Source organism: Neomonachus schauinslandi, chromosome 13 (assembly GCF_002201575.2).
Source record: "Neomonachus schauinslandi chromosome 13, ASM220157v2, whole genome shotgun sequence".
Taxonomy (NCBI): domain Eukaryota; kingdom Metazoa; phylum Chordata; class Mammalia; order Carnivora; family Phocidae; genus Neomonachus; species Neomonachus schauinslandi.
The window spans coordinates 2,139,159-2,152,667 of NC_058415.1; positions in this window are offsets into that span (position 1 = coordinate 2,139,159).

The following is a 13,509-nucleotide window of genomic DNA, read 5'->3' on the forward strand; positions in this document are numbered from 1 at the left end:
AAGAAGTAAAATTCCCACAGGAGATAAGCTCACACACAAGAATTACGAGACATATCAGAAAGTCCAGTGTAATGAGAAACAGATGACCTAGGTCTGCTGTATACAGCTCACAGGTTATGTGGCATTCCCATCAACCACAGTCAGGATGGAAAACCTTACGTAGGAATCTAGAGCCACTGAGAAAGATATTAAATCATCGCAGTGATAGAAGAGAACATGGCATCCATGGACAAGAACATTTAAAATAAAAACACTGGCAAAAGAGTTGGGGCACCTGGGTGGCTCGGTTGGTTGGGCGTCTGCCTTCGGCTTGGGTCGTGATCCCAGGGTCCTAGGGTCGGGCCCTGCATAGGGCTCCTTGCTCCGCCGGGAGCCTGCTTCTCCCTCTCTCTCTGCCTCCCACTCCACCTGCTTGTGCTCTCTCTCTCTGTCAAATAGATAAATAAAACCCTAAAACAAAGAACAAAAAACAAAAAAACCCAAAAAACACGGGAAAAAGAGTTGAAGAGTATGGAAAAAATCAGGTATCTTTATAACTAAAGGCCTTAGAATATGGACTAAATAGAGAATATATCCCACAATTGAGAGATCTGTATTAGAGGGGGAAAAAACTGAGAAAATCTCCCAGAACAGAGCAGAGATAAAGAGATGGAAATCAGGAAAAAAAAAAAAAAGAGAGAGAGAGAGAAGATGTATATTTAAAAAAGTGTCTGAAGGAAAGAATAAAGTTGTATTAGGGTTCTCCAGAGAAATAGAACTAGTGGAAGATGGATAGATACTCAGATAGATAGACAGACAGACAGTCTGACAGATAGATGCAGACATAAAGGAGATTTATCATGGAGAGTTGGTCCACACAATGATGGAGTCTGGAAGTACCATGTCTGTCGTCTGCAAGCTGCAAACCTAGGGACGCAGTGCTGTAAGTCAGGGCCCAAGGCCTGAGAACCAGGGGGGCTGATGGTGTAAACCCCAGTGTGAGGGCAGGAGAAGTCTGGGTCCCACTCAAGCAGTGAGGCAGGGAAAACACGCAAATTCCTCCCTCCTCTGGCCCTTATTCTCTTCAACCCTCAACAGTTCGGACGAGCCCCACCCAGGGGAGGGTGACCCCTTCACTGAGTCCCCTGATTCAAATGCTCATCCTGCCACCTTGCTGTTCTCCCACAGACATACCCAGAAATACACCCAGGGTGTCAGCCAGGCCCCCCAACCCCGCCAGTCACGCTGACACATGGAATTAACATCACAAAAGTGAACGCTGAAGAGGACATAATTGAAGAAAAGAAAGCTGGGATTTTCCAAAATCGAAGGTTGTGAGTCTATAGATTTAAAAATGACACCTAACGCTAGATGAGTAATGATGGTGATAGTAAGTTCCCACCAGACCCATCACACTCAAACTCCGAATTCAGTAACCGAGTACAGAGGAGAATCTTCAAAGGTATCCGGAGGGGAGAAAAATCACAATGAAAAGAAAGCAGATCCTTTGTCACCTGGGGAAGAGAGAAGGGAAAATGCAAAGTAGCCCACCAGGAGGAACGCTGAATGGCACAGCCCCTCCAACCGCCAGCCCGCCAGCCCGCCAGCCCGCCAGCCCGCCAGCCCGGCATGTCTTAGGGCGGTAAACAGACAGTTACCTTCAACCTCAGTCCTGGGAAATTACCCAGGAGAGATAAAAATGTGTGTTCACACAAAATCTTTTACAAACACCATTAGAGCAGCCCATTCTATTACCATCAAGAACCGGAAACAACCCAAACGTCCTTCAACAGGTGAACAGATAAACCACAAAGGACCCACAAGATGGAACACGACTCAGCATTAGATAAGAATGAACTTCAGTCCATGTAAAAACACCAAGGAATCTCTGAGGCGTTTTGCCCAGTGAAAGAAGCCCATCCCACGAGGTCGCTTACCAGACAAGCCTTTTAGTCATGTATGGGACCAAAAATTACGGAACGCTTTTCTGTGTCCTGATTGGGGTGGTGCCTACACAAACCTCTAACAGAACTATAGACCCCAAAATGGTCAAAGGTAAATTTAAAACTTAAGTAAATAAAAAACTTGATGCATCTTGAGTGTGTGCATGATGACAGACAATGTTGGCTGACGTGAGTTAAAATCGGTAATCAATATCTCTTCCTGAATACTGACGGCCAACTGATCCCAAAGTGTTGGTCTGGGCAGGAAGGGGTGGTTTTCTGAAAATTGTGTTTTCTTGAAGATTCACCACTCTAAGTGCATGCTGTAGACAGAAATATCTCTCATGTCCTCCAAAGCTCTCCAATAGATGTGGCAATTGGAGGTGACTTTTTTTTTAAGTTGCTATTACATGATAACAAAGAAATGCTGTTCTCAGCAACTGTTTTAGAATATTATCACGGGGGGCGCCTGGGTGGCTCAGTCGTTAAGTATCTGCCTTCGGCTCAGGTCACGATCCCAGGGTCCTGGGATCGAGCCCCGCATCGGGCTCCCTGTTCTGTGGGAAGCCTGCTTCTCCCTCTCCCACTCCCTCTGCTTGTGTTCCCTCTCTCGCTGTATCTCTCTCTGTCAAATAAATAAATAAATAAAATATTTAAAAAAAAAAAAGAATATTATCACGGAATACTCAACTTGGTGAAATGGAAGTATACTTAAGCACACTAAAAGCTATGGAAATGTCTTTAAACACAAAAACCAAGGATTTGAAAGATGTACTTGGTGCCTGAATCATATATGAAGAAAGAGCCAACTTGTGGGGCACCTGGGTGGCTCAGTCGTTAAGCGTCTGCCTTCGGCTCAGGGTCATGATCCCAGTGTCCTGGGATCGAGCCCCACATCGGGCTCCCTGCTCAGCGGGAAGCCTGCTTCTCCCTCTCCCATTCCCCCTGCTTGTGTTCCCTCTCTCGCTGAGTCTCTCTCTGTCGAATAAAAAATAAAATCTTTAAAAAAAAAAAAGGCAACTTGCACGCTACTGGGGACGAGCTACACAAGCTCAGCCCGTGTTGCTGTGATGGCGGACGTGTGGAAAGACTTAACAAAACCCGGTTGAAAGAACTCTGATGTTTACAGGATGATGACGTCTGTTTTCGCCTGAGCTGAAGGCACATCTCAGCCACCCTCTCTGAGGCAGGGTAGGGCCCAGCGCCTTTCTCCCCTGGCTTCATGCCTTTCCACGGAAGGGGCCAGTTTGGAGCCAAAGCTCCCAGCCCGTAACTGAGTACTTGATCGCTCATTCAACCCTGTCTGAGATCAATACGTCTATTGCACAAAATCTCCTAACTGCCGTGTCTGTCTGGTTTGGAAAAGGAGTCTGTTCCTTTCCGAGAGCCCATTTGTTCCTGCCCATCGTGTGCTGTGCTCCGGCATCAACTCAGCTCCTCGGGGTCCAGCTGTGCCCCTCAGGGAAGGGCCCCTGGTGGAGCAGAGACGTTCAGAGTCCGAGGATTAGCCATGGCCCAATGCCCTCACTCTACCTGCTAAGAGATGCTCACAGAACCTGGGAGGAGGAAGCTACGTTAGGAGAAATTGTATATGTAAGCCCACTGCCTCGTTCCACGTTGGGTATCACCAGGGTGGGTTGGGCTGAGAATGGCTGATCCGTACCAAGGAAACAGGGTGTCTGGTCCGCCCTAGCCAACCTGCTCCTCAGAGGGACTGGAAGTCCATTTCCTCATCGCACGGATCAGCTCAGGTCTGGGGAAGGGAGACGATTTACAAGTCAAGGAGCCGCCACAGCACGGCTCGGCACAGGGCTGGCCGTGGTGACCCCAGACCTGAGGGCTGCACAGGCTCCATCCGTGGGCATCAGCCCGCGCCCTCGGGGCCCCTCCTGGCCCATGCGGGGTCTTGCCCAGAGTTGAAATCACGTGGGTCTGTTCCCGGCGCACACACACACACACGCACATACACAGCGGCATACGGAAGCCCGCAGCGGGGGCCACAGCTGGCAATGGCAGAGCTGGGGGTGGGGGGACACAGCGATGAGACAGGGCCCTCTCTGAGCCGGACACAGTCGTGAACCCAAACTCTCTCCCAGCAGACACAGACGTGCTCTGACCGATGGCAGCCAGCAGAGGCGGGGACCACTCTGCCGAGTAGCTCCCAGAGGACGGACCGAGAGGAAAGTCTGCTTCCTGCAAATCATTCTCTTCTGGGGCCGTGTGGCCCTGAGGCCCTGGCTGGGCCGTGGTCCGAGCGGTCGTGCCAGCAGATGGCGGGCAGCAGCCCGCGGGGCGCTGGAGGTGGCCTCCGTGTGTGGACTGAGAGTACCCGGGGCGCTGGCATGACGTGGGACTCGGGCAGCCGTCCATGGAGGCCTGTGAGGCGGGGCCCGTGGTCCCTCCTCCACCCCACGTGGTGACAGCCACAGCCTATTCGTGACGATTTCAACCAGAAAGGAGCGCGCTACAGCCTGTGACCCACGTGACCACAATGTACCTCTGACAAAGCATCTGCTCTTGTAACAAGGCTGTCCGGGAAGGTTCACCAGATTTCATTAACCACGACCCATGGAAACAACTAGTTGGGTTTCTCTTTTGCCTTTTCTGTGTTTGTAGTGACTTGACATGAGATGAGGTCTCTGGAGCACACTGTGCTGAAATGGGCTCCTGGATCCATGACGGAGACAATGTCCAGGTACATGGCACACAGCCTGGGAGCCCACAGACTGCTGCTGACCCCCTTTACAAGCACAGGACCCCCACCAGCTGACGTGGGGATAGGGGAACCATTGGAGCATGTGGGACACTCCACGGAAGACTGGGGAACCGGGATCAGAAACCTCGTGGGAGCCAGGGCACCAAGAACCACTTGCTTCTGGAACAGGTGGACCCTGACCTTCGTCTTCTGTTTGCACTAGTCCCCTGGGTGCAGAATCCCAGGGGGTGGGTCGGACTGGCCACCGTCATGGCACGTGCCTACCACTGACCACTCTCCTGCAAGGACCCAATGGCTTTTCTTTTTTTTTTTAAGATTTTATTTATTTATTTGAGAGAGAGAGAGATAGCGAGAGAGGGAACACAAGCAGGGGGAGTGGGAGAGGGAGAAGCAGGCTTCCCGCTGAGAAGGGAGCCCGATGCGGGACTCGATCCCAGGACCCTGGGATCATGACCTGATCCGAAGGCAGACGCTTAACGACTGAGCCACCCAGGTGCCCCCCCCCCAATGGCTTTTCAAGTGGGAGAGCAGAGCATTTAGATTTGCAGTCCCACCAAGACATACCAAGAGGAGGAGAGGAATTCCCCAAATAGAAACCAGGATCCAGGATGTTGACAGACAGGGATGAAGGCAATGGAGGCAAACCAAACCAAACAAGCCCTGTCCATGACACCATCGGCATGGCAGTCAGAGATGACAGTACCTCAGGTGACAGCTGCACCACCAACTTCAGGCTTTCTGCCCTCAGACCATCCCTCGGAGGATGTCTACACCAACCCAGGGCTCTCCGCCCTCAGACCATCCCTAGGAGGATGTCTACACCAACCCAGGGCTCTCCGCCCTCAGACCATCCCTCGGAGGATGTCTACACCAACCCAGGGCTCTCCGCCCTCAGACCATCCCTCGGAGGATGTCTACACCAACCTGGGGCTCTCCACCCTCAAGCTTGTGACTCAGTTTGCTTGTACTGCTGGTCTCAGACCTGCAGAAGGTATTAGGGATTTCTAGCCCCAGCCCTGCGTGGCTCCCCTGCCGGGAAGGTGTGGCCAGATTGTGGGGACCCTGAGGTGGTAGGAGTGAGGGAGGCATGGAGAACAAACTCTCTGATTCAGGCATTGGAAGGACCACTGGAACTGTGGCCTGGAGACCAGATGGGAATGGGGGCCCCCATGGTGGAGAAGCTCCTGGTCCAAAAGGGATGGGGTTGGTGGGAAGACGGGGTGGCAGTGGACAGGGAGGTGGGGGCTGCATCTGGAGAAAGCCTGCGGGGACAGCTGTGGGTGCAGGGGCGAACAGACCAGGGACTGCCCGCAAGGGCAGGTGCCAACTGGGGGAGCTGCTCCCCTGGGGACTCGCGAGCTGGAGAGCGGTCGCTGGGCCGATTCCGGCAGACATTTCTACACGGAAAATGTTATCCTGCAGTCCTCACAGAGCTTCCACTGCTTGTCTGCTTCTTCCTTATCATTCTTAATGTTTAACGTGCCTCCTTTCTTCTGCCAGTTTTACTGATTAAGACCTAAATTAAATCCGCGGCCAAGGAACACTGCTCACTTATCACTTAACCAGGAAAATTTCAAGTTTAGTAAATGCGCAAAGTGTTAGAAAGAAAGACCAGAGTGGAGGAGAAATGAGAAAAACAGAGGGAGGCATAAATATTTTGAAGGAAACGGGGGACTTCTGTGTATTGTGATGCTAAAATATCAACAATAATTGGAGTAAAGAACTGTATTTTTTAATAGACTTTATTTGGAGATTTAAGTTTAGATTCACAGCAAAATGGAGCAGAAAGTACTGAGGTTCCCCCCATACCCCTGTCCCCTCCCCACCCCTGTCCCCTCCCCACAACCCCCACCATCAACACACCAGCAGATGGTGTGTTTGTTACATTGGATGGATCTGCATGGATGCATCATATCACCCAGGTCCATGGCTCACATCAGGGTCATGCTTGGTGGTGTATATTCCATGTGTTTGGACAAATGCGTAATGATGCGTATCGACCATTCTAGTGTCATAGGAGTTTCACTCCCTAAAAATCATCTGTGCTCCACCCCTCCTCTCCCCTCTCCCCAGTCTCTGATCTCTTTACTCTCCCCATAGTTTTGCCTCTTCCAGAGTGTCTTGTAGCTAAAATCATACAGTACACATCCTTTTCAGACTGGCTTCTTTCACTTAGTAACATATTAAAGTTTCCTTATGTCTTTTCATGGCTTGATAGCTCATTTCTTCGTAGTGCTGAATAACATTCCCTTGTCTGGATGCACCACAGTTCATTTATCCATCCACCTACTGAAGGATGTCTTGGTCGCTTCCAAACCTTGGCAATTATGAACAAAGCTGCTATAAACACTCATGTGCAGGCTTTTGTGTAGATGTACATTGTCAATTCCATTGACTACCAAGGAGCATGTTTGCTGGATCCTGTGGTAAGTGGATGTTTAGTTTTGTAAGAAACAAACTCTCTTCCAATGCAGCTGCACCAGTCTGCATTCCCACCAGCAACGAATGAGAGTTCCTGTTGCTCCACATCCTCTCCAGTGTTTGGTGTTGTCAGTATTCTGGATTTGGGCCATTCTAACAGGTGTGAAGAGCTAGATTATTTTTATCAATAGGATCGCAGCATCCCAAGTGTGGGCATGATAGTGATTGTTTTAATCTCTAATACAGTCTTTATGATTAAATACCTAGAAACATCTAGTTGAGTGGAAGGACTTGTCATTTTGACACCAAGACTGACTTGTGCAGATTTGAGAGAGAAAACATCCTTCCACTATACAGCAATCAGCACTCTTATCACGTGGAAATGAACATTACAAAAAAAGACGTTATCTTTTTTTAAAAACTCAAAATGCAATTTTAAGTATCTTCTTAGCGCCATCTTTCCTTTAATGCATGCATCACTACACCCCATAAAGCGATAGAAAAAAATCAGATTTAAACTAATAAGAACGGATGCTACATTTGACCTTAGCCAAAAGGCCAACAAGCGACAGCTCATCCAATTTAGAGTAAGGATTTTTGGTGGTGGTTAGGGAGTCACAAATATAGGAAAACAGGATGTTGTGATAAACTCATCAAGAGGTACTAGGCGCTAACAAGAGACTCCTTTGATTCAGGCAGAAAGAGAAAGTACCAGTGATTCCAGGACCAATGGAATAGGTCTTCACCGATCCACTTATGAGGAGGACAAGATGGGCTTCATCTTGGAATAGAGGCTCAGTCGGGAAGCCCCTGCAGCCCTCTGGACCCCAGTTTCTTCTTCTGGAACAAAAAAGAGGGGACTAAAGTTGATAGAGTTAAAGTCATTAACTTTGCTTTCTTGTTAGATAAATATTTAATAACTTATCTAAAACCAGGTATAACATTATTAAGGTACTTGAGACAATTAGAAATGGTCAGTCCTTCCTCAAGCCCTCGTAGAGGACTTAGTAGTGCTGGCTGTAGGGAAGGAGGATGCAGCAGGTGAGGTCACCCACACACTGTGTGGCCAGAAGAAGGAAACTAGAAGTCCCTCAAGACACCCCCTTGGGCTCCCGGTGTGCTTGCTCCAGCCTTCAGGCTTGCTTCTTAGCTGGTGTTCCTGACATTCAGAAAGTTCCTAAAAAATAAATATTCCAGTATTTTGACATGGTTATTTCAGAGATAGTATGGATGAAATTGTGGCAAATTTGGTGCTTTTCTTACAAAACCATGCAAGCTTTGTGAAAACCTTCCTTCCATCATGATCTGCTTAGAGGGTGTTGTGAGGGTACTTCAATACAAGGAATGTAAAAAATAAAGAATTAAATAAATCGTGTTACTGTCCTCCATAACCCCAACCCCTATTAACAATAATTGGAATTATTCCAAAATGTTTCCACTCCTACATAATGAATTTTTGATGAAGTAATTTTATGGCACTTAAATTTGATCTATAAATTCTGGTCAATACCATTGAAGGCAAGTTTGTCCCATGTCATGGGACACCAAATGTCACTGGATCAGTGGGGGTTGCATACAGCTCATCTTTGTGACTACAATTGATTCCTCAGAGAGGTAAATCAAGGCAAAATCACTTGCCAAAGACACATAGAGGGTTTTTTGTTTGTTTATGTTTTTATCTAGTAGTTTTCTGATCCTGAAGCTTCAATTTCTGAAGACATGAATTTTGTCTATTAAAAATACCCATAAGTTTTCGAGCTTAAGGTAAAAGTTCTTACATTACAGCATGTAACTGGGTCTAATCTATTTCATTACTTTTTTCACTCACGGGAATAGCCAGGGGATTTATGAGATCTACCTAAGGGATTAACCAGACACCCCCTCTTCAGTCTCTGATGTGTACAAGAAAGATCTGTAACTCCCATCTGGTTATAATAAGAATAAAAATTTAAAACCTGAGGTTTTATTGTTACTTTAAAGAATCAAATTTTTTATTTGAAATAAGAAAACTGAAAGCCAATTTAGGGAGGAAGTCTAATGTCCCCTGGAGCAAATGTGGATTTCTTTCAGTTTGGGAATAATAATAAGCTATGGTATCTGAAAGATAAAATGCTTTCTTCTTTTAGAGAGAGCATGACCGTGACTATGATGGACCACCTCTTAGCTCAGGCCTGCCATCCTGCCCTGTCACCTGGAAGTTACATCTTACACGGCCACCACCAATTTTCTTTAAGCTTCAACTCTGAAATTGGCTTGGAAGTCTACATGTGAACACATATATATTTTGCTTTCTTAAAAGAAATTCCCATGATCCGAGGATAATGTTTTTGCAGGAGTCTGTGTCCTTGGCCAGGTTCCCATTTCATAGATTTCCTTATGCTGAGATGCTTAGTCCAGTCTCATTGACTACTTTATTCATCCTGGAATATAAGTGACCAAAACCAGTTTAAATTATTACCTCTCTCAAAGAGGTTCACAAATTGACGAAGGGGAAATCATTTGTTCTTTAAAAGTATTTGCGAACCTATCATAAATGTTAGACAGGACCAGTTTTAAAAATCTGTATACTGCAGAACATGATTTCTGTGAGATGATATGCAAAATATTAGAAGAAAATTAAAAATTTCTGCATGGTCAAACAAGTTGGGAGACATGGGGTTACAAGGAGATTAAAGGTCTTTTTATCTCAGAACTTCTCAGACTCCTCCTTCACCCGCCCTCCAGCCTGACTTCCTCAGTCTTGGCTATCAGGTATGCAGAGTGGGAATTTGAATGTTCAACTGAAGACCAGAAGATGAAAATCTAATGGCCAAAAATCACTAATGCTATCACAGAGTTTTCCACTTCCACGTGGGAACAGTCCTGCAATAAAAATCATCACAATGGAGGGTAAAAATAATGAATTAAGGAAAATGACATAGGTCTTCAGACTGAAACAGCTATGCCCTTAGCCATTTCATGATGAGATTTCCCAATACCAAGACTGAATGGTGGTGTGCAAAGCCCTCCTTGGTCAGGATATATTGCACGAAGGCTTTAAGGAGGAGAGAGAGTACACTGGGCAGACATTTGGGAACAGAGCACTCTAGGCGTAGGACCAGCTGTGGTGGAGCCCCATGTGGGACCCCACTTGGCACGCTTGAGGAAGTATGAAAATTGTCCAAGTATAATGAAATAATGTTTCAAATCAGTGCAGAGAGAATGAGCAATCCAATAAGTGGTTTTGGAACAAACGAATATCTCTTTGGAAAATATACATAATCCTATATTCCTAGTGCACCACACACACACACACACACACACAAATTCTGGATAAATTAGGGAACTAAATGTAGTGACTCTCAGTTAAAGATAGTGAATCAAGCACCTACATTTACACTTGCTCTTTCCATCAACCTCAGTAAAACCATGTGAAGGGATTTTTGAAACACAAACCTACAAAGAGAAGAGAAAAAGAGACAACAACACATTTTCAGAAGCTAGAAAGCAGTGATGAATAGAAATTGACTTAGCCGAACATGGAAAACCAAATCATAAGCCAGCAGTGGGGAAGTCCAAGAGAAAAGACAGTGCAAAATCCCCAAAGGCTCAGAAATTGGGAGGATCCTGGCCCTGAGAAGGAAAGGAGAGTGGGCTATGAATTAGAAGATGGCTTAAAATCTGTTTAAGAAGCAGTGGATGTTCATCCTATCCACCGTTCCTCATAGACGGGGACTCCTCCACCCCCTGTCTAACAGAAAGCTGGAGATTTGTTCCCTGGAGAGGCCAAGCAAAACATGTCCATATAGGAGGACCCCAACTGGTTGACTCAGGACTCTTGCTCTTCCCCAATGTGGCCCCAAGACTTGGTCTCCAGGAACAAGTCTGGAAGTGTGTTTTTGGTGAATTGGAATGAAGCCAAGAGGAAGGGTTAATACATTAGAAACAGGGACCTCCCCACCCCAGACAGCTCATCCCCCACCCCAGCACAGTGAAACCCACTGGGCACAAAGGACTCATATATTAGCAGACAGCTGAGAGTCACAGATGCTTAAACAAACCCACCAGGTGACTGACAGGGATGGGAGCAGACAGGAAGGGGCACCTGGAAGGTGCAGAGGCTGCACATGGAAAGAAAACTAAAAGATCATTAATATCCTCAGAGGACTGAAAGGAAATATTACACTTTGGGGGAAAGCACTAGCCAAAGAATAGCTGGAGAACCATAAATTTAAAATAGGATATCAGAAAAGTCACACTGGATGGATTTATTTGACAATGCTAATATTAGGGACTTGTGTTCATGAAAACACATCATAGGAGCAAAAGGCAAGCCATAAAATAGCAGAAAATATTTGCAATCTTATCTCCAATGAAATACTTGTATCCAGAACATATAGAGAACATCTATAAACAAGAAAAAAAGATAAAAAACCAATAGAAAATTGGGCAAAAGGTCTGAATAATCACTTTACAAAAGAGAATATTCAAATGGGTATGAAAAGGTGCTCAACTTCAGGAAAAAGCAACTTAAGACCACCATGATATACCACCTACCAGAGTAGCTAAAGTGAGAAAAAAACATACTAACATCCCAAGTATTGGTGGGAATGTAAAGTGATCAGAATGCTCACATGCAGCTGCATGGAGTGTCAGTTGCTAAAACTGCTTTGGAAAACCATCTGGCAACATCTACTCATGTTGAATATACTCCCTAATTCTACTCCTAGGCATATACCCAACTGAAATACACACATATGTTTACCAAAAGACACCTGCAAGAATGATCACATTTATCTATCAACAGCAGAATGGACAAATAAACTGTGATATGTTCATACAATAAAATAACATACAGAAATGAGAATGTACACAAGATAAATGAATTTCATAAACATAACGTTGAGTGAAAAAAGCCAGACACAAAGGAATATAATTCTGTGTGATTCCATGTGTATGAAGTTTAAAACTAGGTAAAGCTAATTTATAATGTTAGAAAAAGGGATGGTTGTTTCCTTTAGGAATGGTAGTGCCTGAGGAAAGCACAGGGATGGCATCCGGTAATGTTCTCTTTCTAGACCTGCCTGCTGGCTACATGAGTGTTTTCACTTTGTGAAAATTCACACAGTTGAATGCTTTTTATTTGTGCACTTTGCTATATTTAATAGAAAGTTACTTTATAAAAACATACTAGAAAGGTGGAAGATGAAGATATGGCATGCTCTCAGGAAGTACAAAACAATGACCATGGGGCACCTGGGTGGCTCCATCATTAAGTGTCTGCCTTCGTCTCAGGTCATGATCCAGGATCCTGGGATTGAGTCCCACATCAGGCTCCCTGCTCATTGGGGAAGCCTGCTTCTTCCTCTCCTACTCCCCCTGCTATGTTCCCTCTCTTGCTGTCTCTCTCTGTCAAATAAATAAATAAAATCTTAAAAAAAAAATGACCATGATTACAAATGGGGAGAAAGATAAAAAAACAAAAAAAACAGACAAAAGAACCTAGAGGACCAACTTCAGAAGGGCCAACTTCAAATAAAATTCACTGAGAGGGTGAATTGAGAAATGGGGTGTGTGGGGGGGTAGAATTAAATAAATATTTCAAGAAAATATCTCATAACTGTAGATTTGAGTTGCCAAATTGAAAAGATGCACCAAGTTTGGTGGCGCGAGCCAAGCTACTCACGCTGTTTGACAAGGTCCAAGTATGGGGGACGATCCTGAAAACAGGAGACTCCACAGCTGGCTCCTGCTATTCTCTTTCATTTTGTTTATGGCAATCTTTATAATTGTGGGAATATTTCTGGGCTGGCTCCTGCTATTCTCTTTCATTTTGTTTATGGCAATCTTTATAATTGTGGGAATATTTCTGGGTTTTCATTATAAAGTGACTACTCATCTTAGTTATGCCTATCTAAGCAATCATAATGAGACTAATTGCACGAGGAATTAGTTTCTATAGAACAAAGTAACAAGACGGTCACACTCTGTCTAGCACCTTTCTCTTTGCATACTGTTTTTTAGTTTTAGCGAAAGTCAATAAGCGGAAATCAATAAAGGTCATGTTAATCATTACAAAGGAAAAATGAAAGAAGGCTATGTCTGTAATCCAGAAAATGATCTAAGATTTGGAAAAACAAAAATATCCTAACGTATAAATAAAGTTCCTTCGAGGCTGTCAGGAGGAGATGCTTGCAACCTGATCCTGTGTCTGTGTCTCCTCATTCGCTGACTCCGTCCTTTCCTACGAGAGACCCACCCCGGCTGGAGCTGGACTCCGGCAGTTTGGACCACATTAAATGATAGTAGTCCCCCATCAAAGCACATCATTACTGATTTTCAGAACCCTGAGGACAGAAAGATGATTTTATAAGCTTCGATAGAGAAAAAGTAGGTCAGATACAAAGAATGGGAATCAGAATAGCTTTGCAATTCTCAACAGCAACAGTGGAAGCTAAAAGACAATGGAGG